This window comes from Phaseolus vulgaris, chromosome 8 (assembly GCF_000499845.2).
Source record: "Phaseolus vulgaris cultivar G19833 chromosome 8, P. vulgaris v2.0, whole genome shotgun sequence".
In the NCBI taxonomy this organism is placed as follows: Eukaryota; Viridiplantae; Streptophyta; class Magnoliopsida; order Fabales; family Fabaceae; genus Phaseolus; species Phaseolus vulgaris.
The window spans coordinates 36,813,143-36,831,111 of NC_023752.2; the positions used below are offsets into that span (position 1 = coordinate 36,813,143).

General features: G+C 39.4%; 2 pseudogenes; both read left to right on the forward strand.

Annotated features, from left to right (window-relative positions):
* Positions 1 to 2,448: 2,448 nt before the first annotated feature.
* On the forward strand, positions 2,449 to 2,554 carry LOC137827373 (small nucleolar RNA R71; annotated as a pseudogene).
* Positions 2,555 to 12,568: 10,014 nt separating this feature from the next.
* On the forward strand, positions 12,569 to 12,674 carry LOC137827378 (small nucleolar RNA R71; annotated as a pseudogene).
* The last annotated feature ends 5,295 nt before the right edge of the window (positions 12,675 to 17,969 follow it).

Consider the following 17,969-nt stretch of genomic DNA (forward strand, 5'->3'; position numbering starts at 1 on the left):
AAGTTCTAACCTATTCGAGCCTCGAGGTGGTCTTCGAAGAACTCGAAGGAGATGAGCGCAGTGGTGAGGAAAGTGATGTTGGCGTCTGCCACGATCTTCCAGAAGAGGCACAAATCTTTGTCCCAGGCTCCCATGTTGTCAGGGCTTCTTGGCCTCCTGAAGCTTCCCTTGGATTCTTTATTTCCCTTGTTTACCCAATACAAGGGAAAGCCGTCGAGCAGCGAGGCGTCCTGGTCGTTTGGGCGTACTTGGACAAATTTGCCCTTCCAATCCTTGTAGGATTGCTGGAAGATAGAGAGGATCGACCTCCCAGCAATCCCGTTCAGACTCACCCACATGCGATCTCCTGAGCGTTTTAGAAAGCAAAGAGGTGATGAAACAGTAGAAGTGAAATGGGTTTAAGGGTTTTTCAAATGGTTTTGGAAGCGCAAACGACAACTAAAGACAACCGTTGATGAAGCCACGTGTCGAGCGATTGGGAGAATGTTTGGTGGAGCGTCAGGGAAGCAGAAAGTACAAACGTTTGGAATTCTGCGCCAGCGCCACGTATGTCGGTATTGACGTGACTCCTTTAGTATTTTCGCTGGACAAGTCTTCGCTTAAGACTGGGGGGCTTGTGTACCGCCCTGGTAGTCGGAAGTGATGACGTGGCATCAAGCTATTGTATAGGCGTGTTGATGGGATACCTGGCTGGCAGAAGGGAAGGAAGTCGGGGGCTCGTGTAGTCGCCAGTTATTAAGTTGGCGTGCTCCGATCTCCAGCACACCGGAACCGGCGGTCACCGGGTTGAAGATGAAGTCGCCAGATGTGAACCCAGGCGACCAAGTGATTAGAGATCGCCGAAACAAGGACATCGCCAAAGATGAAGGCAGATGGTCATTTCCCAGCTGGCCAGATGATGAAGCTCGGGAGATAGTACACTTGAACATACACGGTGAAGCAGGTAGGGCAGATCATGAAGGCGGCCGGCGAGACCACAGGGAAGGTGTGTACGAAGGCACCCGAACTCGCCACCCATAAGAGATCACGCTCCAAGGCAACTACGCACTGAGTATACCATGCATAAGTAACTTAGCCAAAGAAGAGTCAGAAGTAGCGCCCAAGTCAAGGATGCTCCAGATGGTGGCACGTGTACCGCTGGATGCGAGCCACGTGTCCAGATGTGTAACTGCCAGGAGAGAGAAAGTATCCAGGTATATAAGAGTTTCCAACGAACTTCTGAGGTACGCACATGTTTAGATTACTTCTTTACAACTGCGAGAACGAGAGTACGCTGAGAGAGAACATTGCACGGTTCCTTCAGAGTTCTTGAGTTTTACTCTTAGTAATTGGTGGTTCAGTCGCTGACTTGGACGTCGGAGCGTGATCGGCCGCAGCGGCGCCGTTCTGTTCTTTTGCAGGTTCTTGAGGTGAATCGCGGTGAAAGACGGAGGCTAACACGGCGCAGAAGTCGATCCAAGTTGACGAGGCAAGGCTCCAGTGCTTTGGTCAACAGGCTGGATCAAGATACGAGAAGATTAAAACTTCCTAGGTCCTTGGATTTTTTAGGTAAGCCCTTTTGAATAATCGCACTGTATCTATCCTCCAACTCTATATTTCTCTCTTGAATATAGCTCATGTTCTTTCGAAATCTCTCAAGGATTGAATCTTACTTCTGATTTCCTGCAAAATAATTTTTAGGGAGCAATTTATAAAAAGAATTTCTTTCCTTCTCTTTATTTTTGAAGGAGGACGAGGATATGATAAATCCTTTTCAAGAACACCTCTCTCCTTATTATTAATTTTTTCTTCCTCACTTCTTTTCTTTTCTCTCTCTTTATCCTCTATTTTCCCCTCAATCTCATCTTCTTTTTCAGCTACTACATTATTGCAATGCTCCTTAGGGTTGGTTGTGGTTTTGGCTAAGAATTGGCCAATTGGTCCTTCTGCAATTTGTTTGGCCATTTGTCCCATTTGGATATCTATACTCCTAATCGTGGCCTTGCTCTTTTCCTGCACGATCATAGTCTTTGCTAGGGCGTCTGCAACTTTACTCATTCTTTCAAGAATGGATGGATCCTCAGTTTTAGATGAATTGTTCTGATAAAAAAAATGACCATTATGATGATCACGTTCACAAAAATTACACATGATTGGTTGACTTTGGCTTTGAGATGAGTGAACAAAATATAATTGTTGGGACAATTTAACCATTTGTGCGATTAGTTGCTCAATCTGCTGTGTTAGAATTTTATTTTTAGCCAAGAGTGCATCTTCTAACAACCTTTTTTTCTAAAGACCTTGTCCATCATGTGAGGCTTGATAATCAGTTGATGTCAATGCATCAATAATCCTTGTCGTTTGTTCTACATCAAGAGATATCATTGTGCCGTCAGCTGCAGCATCTAGGAGCATCTTTATGCAGATCTGAGAGCATTCAGAAATATGCTCAGTTGAGCAATATCTTCAAACCCATGATTTGAGGATTTTCTCAATATCATCCTGAATCTTTCCCATGTCTCACAGAAGACTTCACTTGTTCCTTGTCTGAACATAGAGATTTCAGACTGTGCTTTGATGTAGCGAGAGATTGGAAAAATTATTTGCATAAATTTTTCCTCTACATTTTCCCAGCTAGTGAGGCTATGATTTGGAAGTGATTTGAGTCATTCCTTAGCTTTTCCTGCCAATGAAAAAGGAAACAAGCGCATGTAAACAAATTTAATATCACCTGATTGAAAACCCATTATTCCCACCAATTAATAAAATGTATCTAAATATGAATATGGATTATGGATCCTCATGATCCATTGATGTAAATTGAAAGGCACTGATGAGAGGAGAAAATCGAGTTCTATTTCCAAGGCATTGGCAGTAGCAGGTATTGCAATACTAGAAATATGCTTTGGCCCTTGGTACATGACATAATCTCCAAGTGTCTTCCTTGGAGGTGGTGTTTGCTCTTCTGCCATATTGCTTCCTTCCTAAAATATATTAGTGGGGGAAAAGCAGAGTTCTTTTTTTCTAAAAAAAAAATAAAAAAAATAAACACATCAATTCAAAATAAATCTAAAAATAAATAGAAATAAATAAATTGAGAAATTTGAAAATAAATTAAAAAATATTAAAAGAAAATAATTTCAACATAAAGATTAAAACATTAAAAGCAAATCTTCAAATTAACAGGAATTTTATTTTGTAAAAAAATAAACAAAATAAAACAATTATGTAAATAAAGCAAAATAAAAACTGTAACAAGTATAAACACCATAAATAAATATAAACAAAAAGTAAGAACTATTAACAAAAAATAAAAACAATTAGAATATTCACAATATTTAGGAAACTATACACAACAAATCAAATTGTTCCCTGACAACGGCGTCAAAAACTTGATGACTTTCTACGGCAAGTGCACCACGTTGTCATAAGTGCTAGTGATCCCACAAGGAATAGTGAATTATCAAGTACAATAATCATTTAAAATAGAACAGAACAATAAAAAAAGTGTTAAATTTGTAGGAACTAATTGAAGGAAATAACGGAAGGCAAAAGGTTGTAGAAACTGATTGAACGTAATAGCACGAAATTACGAAACTGCTGAACTGATTCATACATTTTGATTTACTTCAATAATATATATAATAAAATTACAATTATTGAAAGCTATAAAATAGGAATACTAACAACCCTGTAAACTGATGCAATAATAACGGTAAATAGCTTAAGGGTAATAAAATCAGAATTAATAACCAACATTTAAGACTAATAAAATTTGAATTAATAACCAACATCCTCCCTTAATTCTGATTTGGAACAACCTTCATGCCCAACATATCTCTTAACTTGATGAAAGCATCGATCTTCAATGGCTTAGTAAAAATATCTACAATCTGATCTTCTAATCTGCAGTATTCCAATTTGATAATGTTCTTCCGAACTTGCTCTCGCAGGAAGTGATATCGAATATCAATGTGTTTACCTCTTTGATGAAAAAATGGATTCTTTGCAAGATTAATTGCAGAGACATTGTCAACATAAATCTTAATTGGAACATCTAGATTAAAACCAATTTGAGTCATGATATTGCTAAGCCAAACTAATTGACAAGCACTTGCTGCTGCAGCTACATACTCAGCTTCACAAGTAGATAATGCAACAATTGATTGTTTCTTTGATGACCACAAGAAAATCGTCTTTCCGATCATCAAACAATTACCACTAGTGCTCTTCCTCTCGTCTGAATCTCTACCCCAATCACCGTCTGAGTATCCGATGATCTCAATATTCTTAGATGAAGAGTAAAATAGACCAAAAGCTGTAGTACCTTTGATGTAGCGCATAATTCTCTTTATAACATGTAAATGAACTTGTCGAGGTGACTCCATGTATCGACTGACCAATCCCACAACATAACATATGTCGGGTCTAGTACATGTGAGATATCTAAGGCTCCCAATAATCTGGTTAAAGTATGTTGCATGTACAGTTCGCCCATCACCTTCCTTTGTAAGCTTAATTCCAGTTTCAATTGGAGTCTTAACTAGGTTTGAATCTTCCATCTTAAACTTCTTTAAAAATTCAGTAGCAAATTTCCTCTGATGAATGAAGATTCCATCATCTCCTCAGATGACTTCAATGCCAAAAAAGTAGGACATAAGACCGAGATCAGTCATCTCAAATTCCTTCATCATGATATGCTTGAAGTCACCAATCATTTTGAGATTACTTCCTGTAAAAATCACATCATCAACATAAAGACAAAAAATTAGCAAATCTCCATAATCATTAGTCTTTACATAAAGACCATGATTTAATGCACATTTTTTGAATCCAGTGACATGAAGAAATGAATCAATCCTTTTGTTCCAAGCTCTTGGTGCCTGTTTAAGACCATGTAAATCCTTTGTTAGTTAATACACCTTCTCTTTGCCAAATTGTATGAAACCTAGCGGCTGCTTTACATAAACCTCTTCATCAAGTGGGCCGTTTAGAAATGCAGACTTGACGTCCATTTGGTGAATTTTCCATTGCCTTTGTGCAGCTAAAGAAATTATTAATCTTACTGTTTACATTCGAGCTACAAGAGAAAAATTTTCTTCGTAATCATAGCCTTCACTTTGCTTGAATCCCTTTGCCACCAACCTTGCCTTGTATCTATCAATCTCACCATTTGCTTTCACTTTAATCTTGTACACCCACTTCACATCAATTGCTTTGTTTCCTTTTGGAAGATCAGTGACCTGCCTGTATTCTTTTTCTCAATTGCCATCAATTCTTCATTCATAGCCTCTTGCCATTTGGGGTGTTGAATGGCATCTGCAAGTCTCACGGGTTCTGAATCTGCAAGAAAAACAAAGTGAACAAAATCTCCATTGTCATCAACTTCATCATCAAGATTTACTTCGTAATCTTAAAGGTGTACAGGTTGTCGCTGCTGCCTTCTTTGTCATTCCATCATAGTTGCAATAGGAGCTACAACTTCATGTTGAATTACAGCTTCAGGTTGAACTGCAGGTGCTTTAAGAGTGACACCATCTTTCACATCATAGTTCAAAACGTAAATATATCGTTTTTTCAAATCCATTTCAGCTATTGCATTCCATTTCCATTCCTCATCTTCGGCAAATGTAACATCACAACTAACAATCACCTTCTTTGTCATTAGATTGAAAAGTTTGTATCTCCCATGCTTATATCCAATGAAAATGGTCTTCACTGCCTTATCATCCAACTTCGATCTTGCTTCCTTGAGGACATGAGCATAAGTAATTGACCGATATACCTTTAAGTGTTGCACATTGTGATGAGAATCAAATAAAGGAGGCTTTTATTAATGAAGGAAGAGGACATCCACCCTCACATTTGAAGTTCTTCCTTCTAGTCTTCTCAAAATTAAAAGAAGACATAAAATAAAGATGAGGCCCAAGCCCAAAGCCTAAGCCCAAGCCCAAGAAGGCCAAAGCCCAACAAGCCCAAGTCCATCCCATGAGGGGCAAGGCCAAACATTAAATAAAAGAGCATCATTTGATTTACTCTTGTAGGAGGTGTGGATATTAAATAAAGGAGTGAGAATATGTAAAATAAAGTCACATTGTCCATGTGACTTAGGAGAGTGGTATAGGTGTAGTTTTTAGGAGGTGTCATAGTAGAAAAAGGTCACACCTCCCATGTGACTTGTTTTTGGTGGGAATTTCAAATGAGTTTTATTTGAATTTTCCCACCTATTTTTCAGCACCCTCACACTATAAATAGAGGTGTGGGCTCTTGTAAAATTCAGATTTGAATTTTGAATTAGAGAAACTCTACTCAATTTGAGAGAGAATTGGAGAGCTTTGTGCCTTCCTCACTTAGTCTTATCTTGAGTGTTCTTGGTTACCTCAAGTGGCGGCATAGCACACTCATCTTGGAGTCTCCATCCTCTAAGTGGCGTGATCTTCCAACCAATTCCTCCATCTTCATGAGCTTTCTCTTCTCCTTCCTTCCTTCTCTTTTTATATTCATGTCTTAGCTTGGTTCTTTACTTTTTCAGTTCGGCATTTCAGTTCCTTTGTGTTTTGCTTCGGTTCATTTCACTTTTGTTGTTCTGCTTTGCTTCTTCTTCTTTTCTAGTTGCTGTTTTTGATTCAATTTGACAATACATAGAACTTCCATATGAGTTTGGGTTTTGGTACTAGTCTTGGTGAGTTCTTGAACAAAGAACCTTGATCCAATTCTATCATAAAGTGCCTATCTCATATCCAACTCAAGTTGATTCCTAAGAATGTCAAGAATCATCTCTATCTTGCTATTGATTTCATATCATGTGGTATCTAGAGTTTAGGTTTGTTCTTGTTTAATTTTGAGTTGTGTTGCACTTTAATTTAAGAGCTCTATAATTCTTCTTGTTTACATTTCTCTTTTTAGGCTTATTTTGAGTTTTATTGTTCTTTTCTTAATTGTGCCTATCATGTGTTTGTGTCTTTTCCTTTTTGAATCCATACAAGTTTTGTCATAGTCATGTTTTTCGAAGAATGTCATCACTTCTTGTAGTACTTTTATTGAATTTTTTGTTTCTTGCTTTGGTGTAATACAGTTTTCTGAGTTTGATACTTGATCCTTTGTGCATTTTCTGTTTTAGTATTGAGTTCATACTTGTATTTTGGATCTATACAAGTTCCTATACATCATTTCCATTATGTCTTTGCTAGTTCTTAATTCTGTTTTTCATTCCTGTTAGGATTTCTCTGTTTTTCTGAAAACGTGCTTACTGTTTCGATTTATTGCAATTGATTTACTCACTGGAAATTTCTGAAATTCTTGATTTGTGTTCTTTAAAGTGTTATAAAAAAGTAGCAAAAAGAAGTACTTCAAAATTCAAAGTACAAAAAAAATGATAAATCAAAAACAAAAAGTGTGCAATTCAGCCGAAAAAAATACGGTAATCTGGCAGTGATTTTGAAAAATTTATCTCAATTAATTGGTTTACTGTTTTTGAGTAATTCCAGTGTCATTGTTGAGCTAAGATCTTGAAATTTCTGTGGTTAAAATTTCATAATCCAGTTCGCTTTATATCGTTCCAGTTAAATCAGTGAACCTCAAGCACAGTTTGCATAAAAAAATATTTTCTAGTAGCTCTGTTTTTGTTTTCTTCATCTACTCTAGTGCTTTTCTTTAGGTATCTTTTGTGTGCCTTCTTTTTCATTGAGTACCTTATTTTCTTGCTTGTCTTTTATTAATTACTCTTTGAGTTTGTCATACATCTAGTATTCCTTTTGATATAGCCTTTTATTTCTTATACCTTTTCTTGCTTGTCTTTCATTATTCATTGGTTTTGTGGTGAAGTGCTTTGAAGATTGTGTGCTCTTTCTTTGACATATTTCATTTGAGATTACTCAAGGCCTCTAGATCAGCTTGGTGCAGAGAGTATTCTTTCTTTGAGAGTGATTTTCAGTGCCACTTCACTTCGGCAATTGGTTCCCAATTTTTTTTTGGCTAACTTTGTTTGCTGTTTTGTTGTTTGCTGTTTTCTTTTCCAAATGGCTCCATATTCCAGTGATGAATGTTACAACCAGTATTCTCCTAGCAAAGCTTCTGTCCTTGGTGAATTAAAGGAGGCCAAGCGAGCCCTTACACAAAAAGATGAAGCTATTAGACGGTTGGAGGAAAGATTACAAAGCCTTGAAATGAAACAAGCTAAGTCCTCTCATTCTGTTCATGGAGAGCATCATCATCATAGACCTTCATCAAGAGGCTCTTCCAATGATCATGGCCGTGAAGAAGAACATAGAAGAAGGAGGCCTCAACCCAACTTTCATGGATATAGACCACCTCATGCTCATGAAGATAAACGTGAAGATGGCTACTACCGTGATGCAAAGGCCAAGCTCCCTTCGGTCAAAATTCCTAGTTTCAATGGGGATAGTGATCCTAATGTGTATCTAGATTGGGAGGCTAAATGTGAACATATTTTTTACCTCCTTGAGATCCTAAATGAGCACAAATATAAGCTAGCCACCTTAGAATTTAGTGATTATGCCAAAGAATGGTGGCATAAAATTGTAATGGACATTATATATCGCAAGAAACCTCCCGTGGTTTCTTGGAATACTTTGAAAGAGTGTATGCGCGCGAGGTTTGTTCCTCCTTCTAGGAAGGAACACTTGTTGAAGTTCCAAAAGCTTCCTCAAGGACATAGGATGGTAGATGAATACTTTAAAGATTTTGAAACAACTTTGACTAAAATAAATATGCATGCTAATGAAGAGTCAAAGATTAAATGGTTTGTACGTGGTTTGAGAAGAGAAATTAGAGACTTTGTAGAATTAAATGAGTATTCTTCTTTAAAGAACGTGTTTCGCAAAGCCATCAAGGTAGAATCATATCTTTTGAAAAAAACTTTCAACAATACTCATGATGATGATTTCTACAACTCTTATAGGAAGGATGTAAACAAAATTTCTACTCAAATTTCTCTTTCCAATTTTTCCAAACAAACCATGTTTCCAAAAAAAGTTTCTACTACAAATCCTTCTACTCCTAAGTCACCTACCAAAACTTCAAATATCAAATGTTTTAAATGTTTAGGTTTTGGGCACATAGCTCTTCATTGTCCACAAAAGCAAATATTAAAGATGAACAAGGTAAAACAAGCCTTAATTCACCCACCTACCCCAAGTAAAAATGAAAAAGACAAACAAGGCCAAGTTGACATGGGTCTTATCCTTTCACATCCAAGGTGTTTTCCTTCCTTATCTTTATCATTACAAAAGGTTCTTACTTCACCACCATCTTGGTTAAAAAATGTTAGGGATGATTTTCTCATACCTCCTAATGGTTGTCACCATTTAAGAGGACTTTTTCCAAAAGACATCATCATTCCTAAACAAATTTTTCCAACTTGGTTGTTTTATAGAACCTCCTTTTCTGAAATCCCATTGTTTCCAAATGCTAAGTCATGTTTTCCTTTTTCTTCCACTTTTAATTGTAAGAATAAACTGACTTTGTTATATGCAGCGATTCAGAATTCGTGGACGAATTCTCTCCAACTCGGGGAGTATGATGAGAATCAAATAAATGAGGCTTTTATTAATGAAGGAAGAGGACATCCACCCTCACATTTGAAGTTCTTCCTTCTAGTCTTCTCAAAATTAAAAGAAGACATGAAATAAAGATGAGGCCCAAGCCCAAAGCCCAAGCCCAAGAAGGCCAAAGCCCAACAAGCCCAAGTCCATCCCATGAGGGGCAAGGCCAAGCATTAAATAAAAGAGCATCATTTGATTTACTCTTGTAGGAGGTGTGGATATTAAATAAAGGAGTGAGAATATGTAAAACAAAGTCACATTGTCCATGTGACTTAGGAGAGTGGTGTAGGTGTAGTTTTTAGAGGTGTCATAGTAGAAAAAGGTCACACCTCCCATGTCACTTGTTTTTGGTGAGAATTTCAAATGAGTTTTATTTGAATTTTCCCACCTATTTTTCTGCACCCTCACACTATAAATAGAGGTGTGGGCTCTTGTAAAATTCAGATTTGAATTTTGAATTAGAGAAACTCTACTCAATTTGAGAGAGAATTGGAGAGCTTTGTGCCTTCCTCACTTAGTCTTATCTTGAGTGTTCTTGGTTACCTCAAGTGGCGGCATAGCACACTCATCTTGGAGTCTCCATCCTCTAAGTGGCGTGATCTTCCAACCAATTCCTCCATCTTCATGAGCTTTCTCGTCTCCTTCCTTCCTTCTCTTTTTATGTTCATGTCTTAGCTTGGTTCTTTGCTTTTTCAGTTCAGCATTTCAGTTCCTTTGTGTTTTGCTTCGGTTCATTTCACTTTTGCTGTTCTGCTTTGCTTCTTCTTCTTTTTTAATTGCTGTTTTTTATTCAATTTGACAATACATGGAACTTCCATATGAGTTTGGGTTTTGGTACTAGTCTTGGTGAGTTCTTGAACATAGAACCTTGATCCAATTCTATAATAAAGTGCCTATCTCATATCCAGCTCAAGTTCATTCCTAAGAATGTCAAGAATCATCTCTATCTTGCTATTGATTTCATATCACATTGGGTTTGAATCCTCTCCATGCCTCAATCGGAGTTGTGTTAGGAACACTCTGAGTGGGTGATCTGTTTATCAAATATACCGCACATGTTACGGCCTCAGCTCAAAAATAATTTGGCATACCTTTCGCTTTAAGCATGCTCTTTGCCATGTTCATGATTGCTCTATTCTTTCTCTCGACAACTCCGTTGTGTTGAGGTGTGTAGGGACATGTTATGTTATGCTGCAAGCCAATTTCTTCATAGTGCCTCTTTAACTCATTAGACTTGTACTCACCCCCTCCATCACTACGCACCATCTTAATTAGTCTGTCACTTTGTCTTTCAACAAATGCTTTAAATATTTTAAAGCAGTGTTATACCTCATCCTTGCTTTTCAATAGATAAATCCAGGTTTTCCTAGAAAAATCATCAATAAAGGTTAAAAAATACTTATTACCTCCAATTGATGATATGTTCATTGGGCCAGAAACATCTGCCTGAATAAGCTCTAAAGGAAATTTCACACGCCAAGGTTCCTTAACAAATGGTAACCTGTGATTCTTTCCAAAAATGCAAGCCTCACACAATTGACCAGGGTGATGAATACAGGGTAAACCATTCACTAAATTTCATTTGGAGAGATTTTTCAAACTCTTAAAATTTAAGTGTCCAAAGCGTAAATGCCATAACCACGATTCATTATTCACTATTGCATTCAAGCACTTGAAATCACCCATATGAAAATCTACTGGAAACATGCAGTTTTTTGATAAAAAGGTTTTAAGAATCAAATTACCTTTTTTATCAAAAATTGAGAATTTATTTTCATCTATGTGTATCACGTAACCCTTTACGACCAGCTGTCCCATACTCAGCAAATTACTTTTCATATAAGGTATATAGAAAACATCATAGATGTACCTGTGATCACCATTCTTCAATGTGATAAGAATTCTCCCTTTTCTAATCACTGAAACGAACCTTCCATCACCAAATTTCACTTTTGTGTGAAATGAGTCATCCAAATATGCAAACAGCTCCTCCTGACCACACATATGATTCGTGCAACCTGTATCCAAATACGAAGTCTGATTGTTTGGAGTTTTATTTGATGTGACTGCCATTAGTACACCATGATCCTCTTCATCTTGTTCGTGATTACTATCTTCTTGAGCACAATTGACAACATGATTATCACCTTTTGATATGCACTCATTTGCATAATGGTCGCGTTTATGGAAGTTATAACACTCCACATTTGATTTATTATACATGCCTTCTCATCCTCTGCGCCAAGAGTTATTTGAACTTGGATTTTGATTGGAACTAGTGTTGTTTTGCTCAGCGCCTTCATGATTTTGGCCACCACGACCTTTGTTGGAACAACTACCACCACGTCCCCGTCCTTTGCCTCGTGAACTACCGTGTTTATGATAGGAGCTACCAATTAAGGCTTGTGCTTGTAAAGCCTGCTTAATTGGTTTTTCAATATTATTGCAATGCTTCTTAGGGTTGGTTGTGGTGTTGGCTGAGAATTGGCCAATTGGTCCTTCTACAATTTGTTTGGCCATTTGTCCCATCTGGATCTTTATACTCCTAATCGTGGCCATGCTCTTTTCTTGCGTGATCATAGTCTTTGCTAGGGCGTCTTCAGCTTTTTTAATTCTTCCAAAATGGATGGATCCTCAGTTTTAGGTGAATTGTTCTGATATAAACAATAACGATTAGGATGATCATGTCCACAAAAATCACACATGATTGGTTGGCTCTGGCTTTGAGATGAATGAACAACATATAAGTCTTGGGACAATTTAGCCATTTGTGCGATTAGTTGCTCAATCTGTTGTGTTAGAATTTTATTTTTAGACAAGAGTGCATCTTCTAACAACCTTTTTTTTTCTAAAGACCTTGTCCATCATGTGAGGCTTGATAATAAGTTCATTCCAATGCATCAATAATCTTTGTCTCTTGTTCTACATCAAGAGCCATCATTGTGCCGCCAACTACAGCATCTAGGAGCATCTTTGTGTCAGATCTGAGAGCATTCAGGAATATGCTCAGTTGAGCAATATCTTTAAACCCATGATTTGAGCATTTTCTCAATATCATCTTGAATCTTTCCCATGTCTCACTGAAGACTTCATTTGCTCCTTGTTTGATTATAGAGATTTGAGATTGTGCTTTGATGTAACGAGAGATTGAAAAATTATTTGCATAAATTTTTCCTCTACATTTTCTTAGCTAGTGAGACTCTAATTTGGAAGAGATTTGAGTCATTCCTTAGCTTTTCCTGCCAATGAAAAAGGAAAAAATCGCATGTAAACAAATTTAATATCACCTTATTGAAAATCCATTGTTCCCACCAATTCATAAAATGTATCTAAAGGTGAATATGGATCCTCATGATCCATTGATGTAAATTGATAGGCATATATGAGAGTGAGAAAATCGGGTTCTATTTCCAAGGCCTTGGCGATAGCATGTATTGCAATACTAGAAATATGCTTTTGCCCTTGGTACATGACATAATCTCCAAGTGTCCTCCTAGGAGGTGGTGCTCGCTCTTCTGCTATGTTGCTTCCTTCTTAAAAGATATTGGTGGGAAAAAAATAGAGTATTTTTTTCTAAAAAAAGTAAAAAACAAATAAAAATATCAATTCAAAATAAATCTGAAAGTAAATAGAAATAAATAAATTGAGAAATTTGAAAATAAATGAAAAAATATTAAAAGAAAATAATTTTAAGATAAAGATTAAAACATTAAAAGGAAATCTGCAAATTAACAGAAAAAAAAATGTCAAAAAATAAAATAAACAAAATAAAACAATTATGTAAATAAAGCAAAATAAAATTTGTATCAAGTATGAACACCATAAAGAAATATAAACAAAAATTAAGAACTATTAACAAAAAATAAAAACAGTTAGAATATTCACAATATTTAGGAAACTATACTTAACAAATCAAACTGTTCCCTAACAACGACACCAAAAACTTGATGACTTTCTACGGTAAGTGCACCACGTTGTCAGCTGTAATAAAATTCCTTAAGGACGGATATTGATCCCACAAGTAACAATGAATTATCAAGTACAATAATCATTAAATATAGAACAGAACAATAAAAAGATTGTTAAATTGATTATGCTAGCAATGATCAATAAGAAAACAAACAAAAAATTAGTTGTTTCAAGTTGGAAAAATAGGAATTAGGTTTCATCTCTCTCACTTTCATCTATTTTGATTAGCACGTCAATATTAAGTTCTTGAGTTGAAATTGATGCCGGTAGAAAATTCATTTATATCAATCTCTTGCATATAAAAGTCTTAAGAATGTTTCCTAAATATCGATCGCTCGCATACTTATTAAAATAACTTAGAAATCACAATTAGACGTTAATGGCAATTAACATTTCAAGTCTATTTCTAACACTCAAATATGTTAAGTATTGTTGTTGAGGTTAGAACCCTAAAAATACCTCTTGGTCAGATTTAAGATTCTCAAACTTGTCACGCGTATTTAGAAATAAAACAACAATACCAATGATCTATCAAGAACTGAATATTATAATATATAAAATATCACCTAAATACATAAGAGTTTGAGCACATTACTCCTAATTGGTTACAATTCACTTAATGGTGTTTTGCTCTGAATCTGGAACCCTAGGTTTGAGCCTCTAGTCCCCTATTTAACCTAATTTTCTAGGGTTAGGTTGCTTCCTGTGTCGCGCTGATGGGGTAAGTGATAAAACATAAAAGAGCCCAATTTTTTTGATGCATTCTCACTCGAGCGAGGAATTCTCACTTGAGCGAGAAAGGCGTCGATTTTCGAACACAGTTCTGGAGCATTCTCGCTCAGGAGAGAATATCTCTCTTCAGCGAGATACTCCTATTGTGAAATTGGCCTTTTTCAGTGCTTTTCTCTATTCTGGACCTTCCAACTTTCCTTTTTTTGCTCAAATCATTCTCCTTTACTCTAAATCTTCAATTCTGCATAGAAACCTACAATTAACACCAAATTTGGGAATAAAATGCTCTTATTCAAATAAAAAGCATAAAAAAGTAAAAAAGGTTTAAATTCATAAATATGGATTATTTTATATGTAAATTAGCAATACATCCTCATAAGTGCTGATCCTGCCTGTTGACCAGAACGCTGGAAACTGCCTCGTCAAAGGATCGACGTGCGCACCGCTTCACACCTCCGTTCCTCTTCGAGATCCACCTCAAGAACCTGCAAAGAAACAGAGCGGCGCCGCTGCGGCCGATCGCACTCCAACGCCCAAGTCAGTGACCGAATCACCAAATACTAAGAGAACAAGAACCGTGCAAATCCTCTCTCACAGTAAGCTCTATAACTCGCAAGCGTAAAGAATGTATTCTGAACGTGCGTACCTCAGAAAGTTCGTTGAGAACTCTTATATACCTGGTTACTTTCTCTCTCCTGGCAGTTACAGACTTGGACACGTGGCTCGCATCCAACTGTACACGCGCCATCATCTGGAGCCTCCTTGACTTGGGCGCTGCTTCTACTCTCGTTTTGCTAAGTTACCTATGCATGGTACTGCCCAGTACATAGCTAACTTGGGAGTGCGATCTCTACTGGAACTGGCGAGTTAGGGTGCCTTCATACACCTTCCCTGTGGTCTCGCCGGCCGCCTTCATAATCTGCACCACCTTCATCTCTGGCGATGTGCTTTCTCTGGCGATCTCCAATCTCAAGGTCGCCTGAGTTTACATCTGGCGACTTCATCTCCAACCTGGTGACCGCCGGTTCTGGTATGCTGGAGATCGGAACACGCCAACTTAATAACTGGCGACTTCACGAGCCCCCCGACTTCCTTCCCTTCTGCCAACCTGGCGCCTTGTCAACACGCCTATACTGTAGCTTGATGCCACGTCATCACTTCCGACTACCAGGGCGGTACACAAGCCCCCCAGTCTTAAGCGAAGACTTGTCCAGCGAAAAGACTAGAGGAGTCACATCAACACCGGTCTACGTGGCACTGGCGCAGAATTCCAAGCGGTTGTACCTGCTGCTTCTCTGACGCTTCCACCAAACCCCTCACCCATCGTTCGACACGTGGCTTCATCAACGGTTACCTTCAGCCACCGTTTGCGCTTCCCAAAACCCATTTCGAAAAAAACTCTTAAACCCATTTTCACTCAACACTGTTCCATCACTTTCCCTCGCATTCACGAACGCCCTAACCTTCTTCTGCAAAAAACTCTCAGCGCTCTCCAACATTCTGAATCACCATCATCCTTCATCGTCTTCCTGATCATCAAAAGGTACCTACTTTCCTTCTTTTGCTGGTTTTCCTTGCATTTTAACCGATTTGCATCATCCTGTAACTGCCTGGTGCATACGCTGTGGGTTGCTTTTTCCATTTCTCCTTCTACGTAACTTAGGGCTTCGTCAGCCATCGCAACGAACCTACATTCGTTCGTTTTTCACCTTCCTTCCATGATCGAGTCAGCCTCTGTAACCCCTGATCATTTTTCCTTTTCTTCTTCCTTTGCAGCTGCAACAATGACTCGCACAAAGATTACCCCGAATCCTCCTCCTTCATCACGAAACCCCCCTTCACAAGCACACGACCCACCACGAGTTCGTGGCGCTTCATCTTCCCAGGCTGAGAGGCCTGCGTCTTCCCGCCCTAACCTGGCCCAGGCGACTCCACCTATCGCCGGAGGAGCCCCCGTTCCCTTGCCAGACTTCAAAACCCTGTATCCCTGGGCCAACTCGACCCTTCTGAGGGAGACATCTTCTGTGAACACTGCTGGAGCAGTTTTGCGGCTGACTAAGGGGGATGAGCTTCATCAATCATTTCATAAGGAGCACGATGAAAAGATGATAGTGCTACCCTGCCCCCCCGATCTGCCTGTTTGTGCTGATGACAAGGTGAGTGCTGACGGGCCCTTCTGCTTCGTCTACACAACACTATTCAAGAAGGTGAAACTCAAGTTCCCTTTCACCCGTTTCGAAAGGGAGCTCCTTACCGAGCTCAACATCGCCGCCGCCCAGCTCCATCCCAACAGCTGGGCGTTTGTGCGAGTGATGTGCGACCATCTGGGGTTGCCCGCATCCGTGGACGTGTTTCTATTCCTCTTTGAAGCCAAACACCCAGGAGACCGCCTGTGGGTTAGCTTGAATGCGATTGTTGGGAGGTCAATCTTCTCCATCTTCCAGCAATCCTATAAGGACTGGAAAGGGAAGTTCGTCCAAGTGCGCCCTAACGACGAGGACGACTCACTACTCGACGGCTTCCCCTTGTACTGGGTGGACAAGGGGAAGAAAGAGTCCAAGAGCTGCTTCAGGAGACCCAGAAGTCCTGACAGCATGGGAGCGTTGGACCGAGATCTCTGCCTTTTCTGGAAAAGGGTCGCGGATGCCAACATCACTTTCCTTACCACCACCCTGATATGCTTCGAATTCTACGAGGACCAACTCGAAATTCGAATAGGTTAGAACATTTAAACTGCTGTTTTAATACTGCTTCTATTTGACTGTTTCTGGGCGTCTTGTGCGTTATGCGCAAGACTTTGGTTTTATTTTTCCTGCACCGATCATCTGCTTTGCTGCATACTGCCTCATGCACTTATTTTCTTTCTGAGTTAACCCATGCATTTTCGTTCTATGCAGATAACATGCTGGGCAAGGGTATGCTTGCTGAGTTGAGGGCGCTCGCCCGAACCCACGGGTTGGCAACGGGCTCTCAAACAGTGCCAAATTCTATGGTGGAGATCGCCGCCACTCAAGGCCGATCGCCACCTAAAGGCCCAGCACCCTCCGACGTCCAACCCGCCGCCCATCGGAAGAAACTTGTCCACAAGAGGGCTAAGAGGAAAGCTCCCAGATAGTCCAAGAGGATGAGGAAGAAGATGACGAGGTCACCGAAGATGGCCTCGTTACAAAGAGGAAGAGGGTGGCACCTTCTTCACCACCTGCTCCTCCTCCATCATCGCCACCCCCACAAGCTCCTGTTTCACCAGTCCAAGCGATCCCGCTGGCCACTGCGCCACCCGCGGTTGAGGCCCAAGAGCCAAACTTCATGGAGGACCCCCCAAGCGCCTCCACGCCACATGTATCAGCTGGAGGGGGTCCCCCTTCAAATGCCTCAGCCGCAGAGGTTGCTCCAATCGGGGATGAGGTCGCTCATACCTCACCGATTCTGATCACTGAATCCCCGATGTCGTCACCACGCCGAGAAGCGCCCACTGAAGAACCAGCTAAGGAAGGTGGCGACGAAAACCCACAACAGGCCCCCACAGCGCCTCTAGTGCCTCTACAAGCAGCAAACCTCCCCCTTGAGGTCACGAGGATGTGGGAGCCTCTATCTGCTAAGCTAAAGACGATAGCAGAAGACATCCCTGCCATCATCACCAGAGCTGTGGAGAGCTCCACCAGAAGGCTCCAAGACGATCTCTTCAACCTCAAGACAGAGAACAGCACCATGAGGGTCGAGGTGGAG